The sequence below is a fragment of the Cyprinus carpio genome, chromosome B20, assembly GCF_018340385.1.
Source record: "Cyprinus carpio isolate SPL01 chromosome B20, ASM1834038v1, whole genome shotgun sequence".
Taxonomy (NCBI): Eukaryota; Metazoa; Chordata; class Actinopteri; order Cypriniformes; family Cyprinidae; genus Cyprinus; species Cyprinus carpio.
The window spans coordinates 28067928-28081080 of NC_056616.1; the positions used below are offsets into that span (position 1 = coordinate 28067928).

At 36.8% G+C, this 13153-nt stretch overlaps 1 pseudogene; it reads right to left on the minus strand.

Moving 5' to 3' along the window:
- The window catches only part of LOC109113619, a 111443-nt pseudogene that overhangs the window by 81513 nt on the left and 16777 nt on the right, over nt 1-13153 (minus strand).

Genomic DNA, 13153 nt, shown 5'->3' on the forward strand with positions numbered 1-13153 from the left:
AGTATTCTGACGAAGCTTTTCATACTTTCCTGGACCTTGACACTGTTATTTATTTGACAATCTATGGGACAGTCTCAAGCCTAACGGTTTTCATCCAAAATATCTTAAATTGTGTTCCAAAGATGAACGAAGCTTTTGCGGGTTTGGAGTGACAGGGGGGTAAGTAAATAATGACAAAATTTTCATTTTGCGGTGGAGTAACCCTTTAAGTGTACACAACTAAACAATTTTGTTTTGGGATGGAGTATCCCTTTAATTGTTAATCAATCAGTGAAGCTAAAAAATTATGCTGACCCAATAATCTACTAAACTAAACTAAACTAGGGTGTTTCCAAACTTTTAGAAGGCACCGTTACATTTCTTGGATGAGCTAAATGATGCATATTACAACATGCATGTAGCATAAGAGTGTGATAACTGACTACCTTTACATGGACATCAGTAATCTAATTATCTACCTTATTCTGAATAAGGCATTGTTGCTATTCTTTTGTTTGCCGTCAGACAGTTGACCAATGCCGTGTGTGTATCCTGTCGCAAAATGTGGCGAAAAGTCCTACACGACGGTAATAATGCAATTAAGAAGTGTACATGTCTTTACTGCACTTTAATAATGCGACTAAAATAGGAATACTCCACATGTCTTAATTCAATTAGTGTTTACTGCGATTATGACATTAGTCAGATGAAGGTAATCAAAAATCTCTGTTTACATGGTAGATTCTTAATCAGAGTATTGTCATAATCATACTAAAATCGGAGTATTGTTGTCCATGTAAACGTACTCAATGTGTTGTTGCTGCATCCTCTTACTGTCCATCTTCCTCACAGGAAGATGGACAGTCCTTCATGTATTATTCACAGTTTAGTATGCCCACTCACAACCTGTGCTTTTCAGCTTCAAAATAGAAACAGGTCAAGAGGGTGACGGGCAAAAGCAGCAAAACAACATTTCTTTACAGGCAAAGAAAACACATTAATGAGAAAAAGGCACCAAAGAGGATCATGGAACTATATTTGTGCGGTGTGACCGTGCTATTCCTACCCGATGAAGTCAGAAATGGTTTTGTTTGTCCTCTTGAAAGCAGAAATAGACCCAGACAGAGCTTGTGAAGTGAGACAGACCGGAGAGGAATCAAAAGCCTTTTTGATGGAGGTGACCTAACCACCTGAGCAGCATTGATTGACAGTTCTGACTGCTTACCAATTTACTGTTGGGACGTGAAGTTGTACGTGCCCCAGTCATAGTTTCATGGTCAGATAGACACTCTAAACAGACACTCACCAAACAAATTGCTGGAGTGGCCTTGCTTAGAGATGGGACGCAGTTCGTTGGAGCCCCAGGCATAGCGCTTGTAATTGTCCCAAGAAAACTGCATCATCTGAGGAGAGAGTGAGAGATGAACAGGTTACCTTTGTGAATTTTGGTTAATTTCTTCACAGCAAAGGTAAAACTTCATAGAAATTACAAAACAAAAAGTAAAATGTCAGCAACTAACATACAAGTGACTGGGCTAATCAAGGATCAACAGCATTAAATAATTTCGACGAAATTCTTAACGGATCCATTTCAGGCCAAATGAGCAGACACACTTAACTAAGAGAGAAAAAATATCAATGCTCACATATGTCAGGTATCATTTTATTTGTGGATAAAAATGGGCTATGTGCACATGGTTTTTGAGGCCTACACAGATTTTGTACAGTAGCATTAACAACCAATTTATCATTAAATGTCAATAAAAATGACCAGGGTTTCTGCAGGATTTTTAAGATTAAATTTAAGACTTTAAGACCTGCACAAATAAAATTAATACCATATAATCGGGATATGACAATGTCTAGTTACATATTAAACTGTAAAATGACTGTAAAAAGTATGATTTACAGTTCAGATACAAGTTTTCACAAAAACAAAAAGTTTTATAAAATGATACACTTCTTCACATTTGAGCCTTTAAACCGTTAAGAAAATGGATGAGTCAAAATGATCAATTATTATATTAAAAGTGTCATATGATGCGATTGCAAGTTTTTTGGAGTGTTACAACTGTTTGTGTATAGATAAGATACCTAAAGTTGCAAAGACTAAAGTCTCAAACCCAAAGAGATATTCTTTACAAAAGTTAAGACTCGTCCACGCCCTCCTAAAACGCCTCATTTAAACACGCCCCCATTTGTCTACGTTACTGTGTGGGAAGATTTGCATAACACGACCCAAATGTTCACGCAAAGAAAGAAGGCGTAACTTTTTTTCTTGCTGTGGTATTTTTGCCGCCGCCACAGCCATGTCGTGGAGATGCTGTGTGTTTCATTGCGAAAGCGAAACTACTTTGTTTGGCCTTCCAAAAGAGGATAAAACTAGAAATCAGTGGTTAAGTTGTATTTACAACACTGTTCCAGAACGGTTCCAACCCAAATATTCAGATGTGTGCAACGCATTTTTCGGAGGACAAGTGATGTGTCATACAGCCAAGTATGGTGACCCATACTCAGAATTCGTGCTCTGCATTTAACCCATCCCAACAGCAGTGAACACACACACACACACACACACAAACAAACACACACACACACAAACACACACACACACACACAAACACACACACACACACACACACACACACACACACACCGTGAACACACACCCGGAGCAGTGGGCAGCCATTTATGCTGAGGCGCCCAGGGAGCAGTTTGGGGTTCGGTGCCTTGCTCAAGGGCACCTTAGTTGTGGTATTGCTGGCCCGAGACTTGAACCCACAACCTTAGGGTTAGGAGTCAAACTCTCTAACCATTAGGCCACAACTTCCCCAAACAAGGACTGTTTCCTGGGAGAGCAACCAACCATGCCTTCTTACAAACAAATAATACTCACACACAGCAAGTAAGTACTCATACATAAAGGAAAGGATTTGCCACTGCAAGTTTTGAGCAGTGAAGAGTAGCGTTTGTTGTTTGTCATTTCTCCGATCACAAATGCAGACATTGTTTTATGTGTACGTGGCATGATGCTATGCAACATGTAAAAAGACAGCACAAGTCATTATAATGAGTAATTATTTCCCCACTGGATGCTACAAATGCCTCGTTTGTAATGGGTTTTATTGATTTTGTCTTGTCACACCGGGACACAGCATCACAGTATGGTAAGGGGCGTAACATTTCACATTGATCTGAACAAAAACAACAAGCTTATTTAAAATGCACAATCATTTTTTGCTGGAAGGTAGCGCTTTCAGAATGGTAGAAAAATGGTGTTTTCTCCAGTAATAGCAGTACACAAAGCACCTGTGCAGCACTCATGTTTATTTAATGAAATCATGGACTTTTAAATCCAAAAAATTAAGACAAACAAAAAAAAAATTCTGGTCTTTCCGTCCACAAATTTAAGACATATTAAAATCAAAATTAAGACTTTAATTAACAATGAACGAAAATGAAAAATACGTTAGGTCTAGCTTTAAAATAACCTTGAGTGATGATGTGAAGTGTGGCCATTCTCCTTATAGACCTTCTGTATGGAGACAGCAGTGCCAAGATAGCAGTAATAAAAAGTGAGCATTATAGAGTGACATTATTTGGATACAAAATGATAATTAAATTGTACTATTAATTAATTTTACTTTAACCATTAATTTTAATAGAATTTAATAATATTATCTTCTAAATTTGAACTCAACCTCGAGTGAACATCACAGGATGTTTGCATGCACTACAGGAGTGTCTAATAATTATTCATGAGCCTGCATGGCCTTATCCAATGAGAAGTTTCTGCCTCATTATTAGTCATGACATTATGTAACATTTTCCTAAGACCTGCATTTCAAACACTCCGGCTCTTCACCGAAACACGGATCATGTGAGTCTGTTTGCATGCTTTCCCCTCGATGCTGACAAAGCAACAGGCTTTCAATCAATGATTGACTCCTCGGACATGTTTGCGTGCAAAAGGCATTTAATATGAGAGTTTTTATATTCATGGAGAGGTGGACTGGGAATCGTATAAAACACAGTTTTAGACACAAAGGCTATATATCCATTTATATATCCTTTTAAATCAATGTTGCATAACTGTAATTAAAAATGCAAAGCACACTTACGCATCTTGTTAATGCAAAAGAGAAAAAGCTAACTGTTCTGCATTTAATTGTGCATAAAATTACTGATATAAATGACATATTTGTGCAATGTGTTTTAAGCTTAAAAAAGGGTGTTTGAGCATTTTGTTAATTATAGTGAGCATTTGTAAGAACATCTGAAATGCCATTAAAGCAGCTTTCCACGTTTACTATTTTTCTATATTTCTCAAAGCAAGACATTTTAAAAGAAAAGAGCAAACCAAAATTGCATAGGCTAAATCACTGGATAAATGGCTGAATATTTCAAAAACACAAAAAAAAAAAAACTTGTTTCATTTTTGGGCATTTTATTGAATTTTTGTTTACTTAAACTCTTAATTTATTAAGTGGAAGGGGAAAAGCAGCTGCATTATTTACTAATGATGTGTGGTGTGTAGAGGAAACAAAGATAAGCAGAAATAGGCAGAACTCATTTTTCACTGTGACAGGACGGCACTGATGATCCCAGAGAAACAATGACTGGAGAAGGATCAAATATCCTCAGTAATTTGTGTGTTAAGTAATCCAACTCCAGCTCATCCATTCTAAAACTCACAAGAAAGTGTTTTTAGACCACAGTAAAACACGCTCTCCCCAGGGGTGTTAGTTAGCAGGTCAAGAGAAACAGACCTGCTGTTCTCCCTGGAGAGCATCAGACAGCACCAAAGAGAGAGGAAAAAAGCTCTTGACACAGAGAGACACCCACACACACACACACTCTTTGGACTGGATAAAGTCATTTGCAGCCTCGGCACAGTCTCCCAATACCAGCCAACTGGCTCCAGTGAAATGAGATCAGTTTATCGACTGCTGGCCTAACTTTAAGTGTGTCCTAATCATGTAACTCTCTTTGCTTTCAAAGATAACCACTCAACACCAAACATACTGATTGAAAAAGAAAAGACACAAAAAGTGGAAACAAATGTCTTTAGCTGAGGACTCCAGGCTGGAGATAAGCTGATAGACAAAGGTGTCCTGAAGTCCTCCAACTGGTTAAGAAGATGAACACAAGCAGTATTTATTCTTACCAATGCTTCCTGCAATGCTGAATCTACAGCCCGAAAAGGCAAAGAGAAATACAGGTATTTTATTTGATTAATATAGGTATTTTAATTTACTATATTAATTTAATTGAACACAGGGTTATTATAGTTACCTAAAATTACTGAAAACATGTAATTGTTCTGTTAACTGAAAAAGCATATATGTGCGCAACGACTAATTTGACTGTCGTTTAAACAGAAGTTTTGTATCCGACTAGTCGACTAGTCTAAAAGCAAGAAACCTCCAAAAGATGGTTTAAAAAATATATATATATAATAGCCTACATTTGAAAAACTCAATCTATGAATCACACTGACAAATCCCTCAATGAATTCTGCTAAAATAGGTTACAATTATGCCATACTCTTGTGTTATCATGATTTAATTTTAGGCGGTCGTTAAAAAGAAAAAATAGAAGAGAACACACTCAACGTCAGCCAATGCTTATTTATTAAAATCAGCTGGGGAAATGCAGATCCATGAAAAATCCATCAGAAGCCGGACAGAATTCTTCATCTTCATATAACGTTAGCCAATATATTAAAACACAAGACAAAAACAGTAGGGAATTTTAATCAAGGAATAGCATTTAAACGGCTTCGTCATGTAGGCTATATCATCTAAAAACAAAATGACCAAAAAGAAAGACAGGACCTGAGGCGATTAGGGTTTCCATCCAAAGTTGCGAATTTAACTTATGAGCAAAATTAGAATATCACATAAAACATTTGCGAACAAGCACTGTTTCCATCCAACGCATCAAAGAGAACAAAACCATCACTTCCTGTTAAACTGGCACTAGATATCAGTAAGAAAACTAGGAGAACGGAATATAATAATTTTCAATAAATATAAATATAAAAAACTAAATTAAAAATATATATATAACTTACATTTAAACTACTTACATTTAAAAATTGTATGCTGAATGCAAAGATAAACTATGAATTATTTTTTTTTGTAAACAAAATAGTTACAAATAAGCAAATAAGAGAAAAAAAATAAAAACATACATGAAACAAATGTAAATAAAAACTGTTCAATCTTTTTTTCCAAAATATTTTATCCAATTCACTTGAAACGCATAAAATAAAGGTTTCTATACACCATGAATTTTCAGTAAATCTGTCTGAATCAAAACTGAATCTTTTTTTTTTTTTTTTTTTTTTTTTTTTTTTTTGGTCACATAATTTAAATTATCTGTAATTGTTATGGCTTGTTTATTGTGTGAGAAAGTCACACAATATAATGTGTCTACAACATAAATCAGTTTAAATCCAAACACAGATTCTGCTTTATCGAAATTGCTTTTTCAGGAGGATTTTAATACCTGAAAACTCTAATATGTCCGGCGTAATCCTATCATGTTTGAATGTGCCTGCCATCTGTCTGCAGCACTCCGGCTGAGCGATTCCCGTCTCGGAGACGGCAGCGGGCGCCAGTGACGTCAACGAGCAACAAGGTTACGGCCCACATGCGATTACTGCGGCGACGGCGCCCAAAGGGTCAGAACACAGTGCAAACAGTACACAGAACCTCAGACAACCTTCACTGGCTGAAACACAAGCGTGAGGTCTGACTGACCGGGGACGGATGCTGAGTGGCTTGTGTCAGACCAGCGGAGAGGACAGGTGCCACATGAACCCACACATACATACACACACACAAAGAAAATAATTTAAAATTTAATTTACAGATTAACTAGTTATAGATTAACCTTACTAATCATACACCTTGTTACAATGTTTTCAATTTTGTACACTGAACACTGTGTTCCATTTGCAGTGCGGAAATGACTCGTGCTTCCTGTCTTAAAGAAAATGGAGAGGAAATGGGGCTGGCATAGGGGGGTAAATAGGATTCAAGAAGGGATCAGAAAAAGGCAGGTTTTAGGTCAAACAGAAAGCGAGGGGAAAAGGAAAATGGACTGTGTGATCCTGACAGAATGAAATGGCAGCAAAAACTGCTTTTGTATTTTGGACTCTATAAAGGGTGAGAGAAAGAGAGAGAAAGTACTGCAATCAGCACGCTAGCAGAAGCAGAAGCACGAGCGCTAAAACTGAAACAGTCACAATCTCAGCACTGGGTAAAATTCATCACCCACTCTCCATATACTGTCTTCCTTTTATCTTCTGCATGTTAATTTTAAGTTCTCCCACTCAGACTACTTTCTATTTCTATTGCAAAAGCTGCCCGCAAACACTGCAAATTCAGCCCCTCCTACTGTACCCGCCTGCCCATTCCCAATTTCTTCATCTCTCATTGTAACAGCCCTTAATATGCCTCTTTTTTCTTCTTTAGACCACCAGGGACCAATGCATGCTGACTGAGCTTTTTCCCTGCTCCAGAACAGTAGTGCAAGTCGTTTAAGACTTCAAAACAAGTTCACAGTCATGGATCGGTGCAGGTTCCCAGAACAAGCATCGACAGCTAAACTGTTTCTCTGGAACTGTGCACTGCTTTGCATGGCCGCACAGTGTGTTTGTGTCAAAGCATCCAGTCGGATCAATGCCAGATATTGAGTCTGGTTAATGTTTACTGACATCAGACTCAAAGCAGAGAGAGGGAAACCCACTGCAACTCTGAAACCAATAAGACACATCAAAAAACTAGTGCAGGTTTTTTTTATTTTTTTTTTTTTTTTAAAGGGAAAAAAATAAAATACATTAAAAAATATATATAGACTGTATATATACTGTATGTATGTATATACATATATATATATATATATATATATATATATATATATATATATATTATATATATATATATATAGTATATATATATATATATACATATATATATATATATATGTGTGTGTGAGAAACTGATTTGTTAAAAAATAAAAAATAAAAATTTCTGCTAAATATACATAATATAACAGTTAGAGTCTGACCAATATGGGTTTTTTGGGGGCCGATACAGATACCCAAATTAGGGCGTAAAAAAAAGGCTGATATCGGTATATCGGCCGATATTCTTTGTATATATTATAGTACAGTACCAGTCAAAAGTTTGGACATTTTCCTATGTCCAAACATTTGACTGGTACTATATATAGAATACAGTATATACATAAACAGAATATATATACATAAACATTTTTTGCAATGATCATTTAAATGTGGTGATCAAACACTTATAATGACGTGATAAAGATATGTAATGGAGACAGGGCATTTAACAATTTAACAATAAACTTTACTATCCAAAATGAGTCTGACATCAGTGCACTGAACAGTAAAGTTAAAGTGTATTCAACTTTAATTCAATTCAATTCCATTCAACTTTATTCCATTCAAGTTTATTTCACTTCGCAACATTCATTCAAGGATTTGCGCTACTGTCTTCACATACAGATGAAATATACTAGAGGAATGTAAAGTGTGACATAATATACCGCTGTAAATAAATACAATTTAAATTCACATCTCGCGCACTTTAATGTCCTTTGAATGTAACGTGTACATTCCCTTGGAACTGGAATAATGGCGGAATATCATGTGAAGTCCACTTAACAGGGCACTTATCGAATATGACAACGCTTGAATTCTGCCTGAACAAGAGACCTTACTGAAGTGAAAGTGTTGACTGGTGTCACTATCTCACGAACGTGCCGGCGGATCTCCACCAAATTCGGGGGATCCCTTCAGCTCGAGGAGCCCTCTTGAACGCCGTCCTCCACGCAAAGACTCCAATAAGTAACTCTAGTAAGACTCCAATCAGGAATTTTACAAATTTATTCAGGGCTTGAATTTCATTTTTTAAAATGAATTCCCCTCTTTTATTAGGTGACTCTTGTGAGAGGGTTTTTTTTTAATTTGACGGATGGAGGGGGTCATTTTTTTTTTTATTTAAAAAAAAAAAACATTTATCTCACCTAAATATTTGATCATGCACTGCATTTTTATGTTTTTACAATCATGCAATTGTTGCACAATAGCTTACACACAGCACAAGCCTGATTTTGTGCGCTGTATGTGAGGTGGCCTTTTACACCAGGTTCACACATTTGCAGTGCATAAGCAGTGCAGAAGCAGCAGGTGCTCACTGTGGTTCATAAAGAACTTTGTTTTCCTACCTCCACGAATGCCATCTTTTATTGCCTTGTTTATCTAGAAGTGCTCTTTTCCTTTAAACCTAGCCCAAAAGCCATAGCCTATGTGTTAACTGTGAAAACAGCAGTCCTTAATTATATGCATTTATGGTGTAATTTCTACATTTTTGTGTCAATCCTTGACACAAAAACAATGCGCTGTTACTTTAATTCTTCACTTGCAGCGCAGCTAAAATAGACTCTGCTGCAGATGCACCGCTCCTGGAATGCACTGCCGGACCGCAACCGTGTGCAGTGGGAACGCTTTAATCCGTTAACATGAGTGCAGAAAAAATATGCACCGCATACGCACTGCAAACAGAGTAATGTATACATTTACATTTACGCATTTGGCAAACGCTTTTATCCAAAGCGACTTACAGTGCATTCAGACTATTCATTTTTTTTTTACCATGTGTGTTCCCTGGGAATCGAACCCACAACCTTTTGCGCTGCTAACGCAATGCTCTACCACTGAGCCACAAGAACACATATTTATATAAATATACACTTTTTTCTTTAAATGCAGATGGATATTATTAAGTATAATTAATTCAATTAATAAAATGTAATAAAATCAATAACATATGATGTAAATGGTAATTTGCAATAAAATGTAATTATGTAATTATTTAATTTTAAATGACAGCCCTACTAAAAAGCCAAAATCTTCTCAGAGTTTGTCAGTGTAATGTGTTTGTCATTAAGATGGATGTCTTTTCATTACAGAACCTGACAACAAGGCATCTGTCTTCCTCAAACGTCTGTACATTCAAAACCGCTGAGCACATCAGGTAAACCAGTCTAGCGTAAAAATCTAATCAGGCCAACCTGGGCATCAAGTCTGCACTTGAAAAATTGGTCTTATCAAAGCAGAAAACCATAAGATCATCAACTTGCTTTAGTCTTAACAAAAGAATCCTCCACTTCAGATGTAACATTTCACGACTCAACTCATTTGACTCGCAAGCAAAATAACCAGCCCTATAAAGCGTCATTCAAATCTGCTTTCAAACTCCTGAAGAGTTTCTGGTCACTTAATTACAACCACCACAGTCACAAGAAGAGAGAGTATCAGAGGGATTGCGTGTCTGGTACTGAGAGAATTAGGATTACGAACTAGAGTCTGTCTCCTCCTCTGCCCACTCCAGCGTTCTCACAGTCGCAGATTCTTCAGCAGCTTATCGTTGGTAAGATCTTCATCCCTTCTCTCAACACGCGCAATCTGTTCCCAACAGGCATGTGGCTTTACTCTCATTTACAACTCATTGTTTACTGCCTTGGTGGTGCTGTGTTTGAAATCCACGCATGGCTGCGGCAGCTCGGCGACAGAAATCAATGAACAACGTGATGCATCTCCATTCCTCGACTTGTGGAGCTTACCAAAACGGCCTTTGAATAGGCTCTGTATGCACTATTTATGGGATAGATAGAGAGAGATACGACACTGTGGAGCCAAATGAAAAAGTACCTCTATCCTTCACACCAAAGCATATTTTTCATTTCATAGTCGGTGCCACATGTGGCCTTGGCAGCCATCGCTGAGGAGAGAAGAACAATGGTGTTTTCCAAGAAAAACAGCACCTTGGTAAATGAGAAAAGAAATATGAAACATGATGGTGTGATTGAAGTAAACAAGCAAAAACGAAGCCAGTTCTGAAACAGAAAGAGATGCTCCTGCTTCCTTTCGGGAAAACTAAGTGAAAAGGTACTTCCTGTAAAAAAGAGAATGTTTACTTAACCTCAAGGACTGAGGTGTGCAGGCACCACTGCTGTGAGACTGACCAACAGAAAACCCTGCCTGAAATGTACTGGAAACAAGAAACTGTATTGACACGTGTCTTTTTTATTTATTATTATTTTTTTTTCAATTTATGGGATATTAGATTGTGAAGATAAATTGGTTTTGCAAACTTTCTAATGCCATGGACCCCAAAACACCATTATGTCATTGCCCAAAGGCCCAAGAACAACCAAGGAAAATAAAAATACTCCATGACTTTAAGATTTTGAAATATTTCCATGACCTTTCTATAGGCCTGTAAATCACAATTATATTATTCCCCGTTTTTTCCATGAATGGTAGACAACTGTTTCTTCCTGGAAAGCCCTGACATTACACAATCACCTTGTGATGCATGTTCAAGCGGGTTTGTGCATTTTAGGTTTCCTTCTCTCTTGCTCTTTACAACAAAGAGAGGAAGTTTGTTTTTTTCCCTAGTTGTTCTCGTTCTTGCAAATATGCTTTCTCCGTGTATTTTAGCATCATTAACCACAACAAATGGTAAGAAATGAATAAGAAATGATAAGAAACTTCAGAATAATTTTCAGCAGAATTTTTTTGGGGGTTTTTCCACTAACCATTCGTCATCAACAGTACACAATATGCCATGATTCTTTAATTGAGACGTCACCAACTTAAAAAGACAGAGCTTAAAGAAAATCCAAAGACTCCCGCTGTTAATTATGACAATGTGTTATCAAGCCACCTTCACTGAGAAGACATTATCAGAACGAAACAGTCATTTTCCTGATGTCGTTTCCTAGTAAAAGCAGACGAGGTGAAGAAACGTGCAGCACTGTGGAGATTTAGCATTCAGTAGGGAGCCCTCATAAGTACATGACAAGGCAAATTTGATAAGTCTGTCTATAACTACCTAGTCAGCAGCAGAGAGTTCACCCAGAAGGAAGGACGGGATAAGCGTCTTTAGAACTTAAATGCATTTTCAACACACAGCGTTGCATTTAAACATTACTACTGTCTCCTGCCTGTGCAAAATCCTTAGGCGACACAACAATGATATTTAATTGTTTTGCATCATTTTTGCATAAGATATGATAAGAAACGCAGCAGGTGTGTTTGTAACCGTTTGCATGCAAATGTTAGCATCCAGCTAAATTCAACCTTAAGACATTATAGTATAAGTATTAGATTAAAAAATGTTACCTTGTGAACTAACTGAACCAAATACAAATAAGTAAATAAATAAATAGAAATATTTAAAAATAATAAAAATTATATAATTAAAAAAAAAAAAAACTAAAACTAAACATAAATTAAATGTAGTTCAAAACATTAATAAATACTATAACGGTGTAATAAAATAAAACTGTCATTCATTACAGAAAAAAAAAGCCTCTACTACACTAAGTGTTAATCATAATTTAATTAGCAAAGGATGGGTCTTTTTTTATCTCTTATACAGATAACCTTTACAGCTGCACCTTATGTTCGGTGAAAAAATAGAATGAAAATTAGGCAAATGTTGACTAAAGGTTCAGTTACACAAACAAACAGAATGACACAGCCACGCATTCATGCAAATGCACACACAAAACCCTATTATGTTCGTGACAGCCTGCAACAGGAAGCCACAGGTTAGCATATTTGCACACAGCCTAAAGGAAGAGGTGGAACACAGCGTTCATAAGCAGCCAACTCAACGGTCCCATAATACATGTCAAAACATTCAATATCAGATAACAATAACACAGAGACGCCATTAGGAGTTATAACCTCAGGCAGCAGTGTGAGCACAGCGCACAGACTAATGATTGATCCTGCTCAACGCTCATTATCTCGGTGACTTTGATAGGTCACTAAACAAGAGGTCGACGGAGTGTTTGACACCTCATCAGTTTTATTTTGTAAAAAAAAAAAAAAAACTCCTCCTGGGTTTTGTTTTGAAGCTGGATAACTTAAAGATGTTCATGATCAATTAATCGCCTTTCATTTAATCAATTAAGCTTATCGATTAGTCGGCTTCAGCACAAAAGCATTCAGTAATCAGTTAATTAGTCATTTGAAGTGAAAGTGTGTACTGTAGCTTGAGCGCTGTACGTCGCGTCATGTCTGCGTCACAAACACACACTCTTGGCTTGCTTGCACGAATGA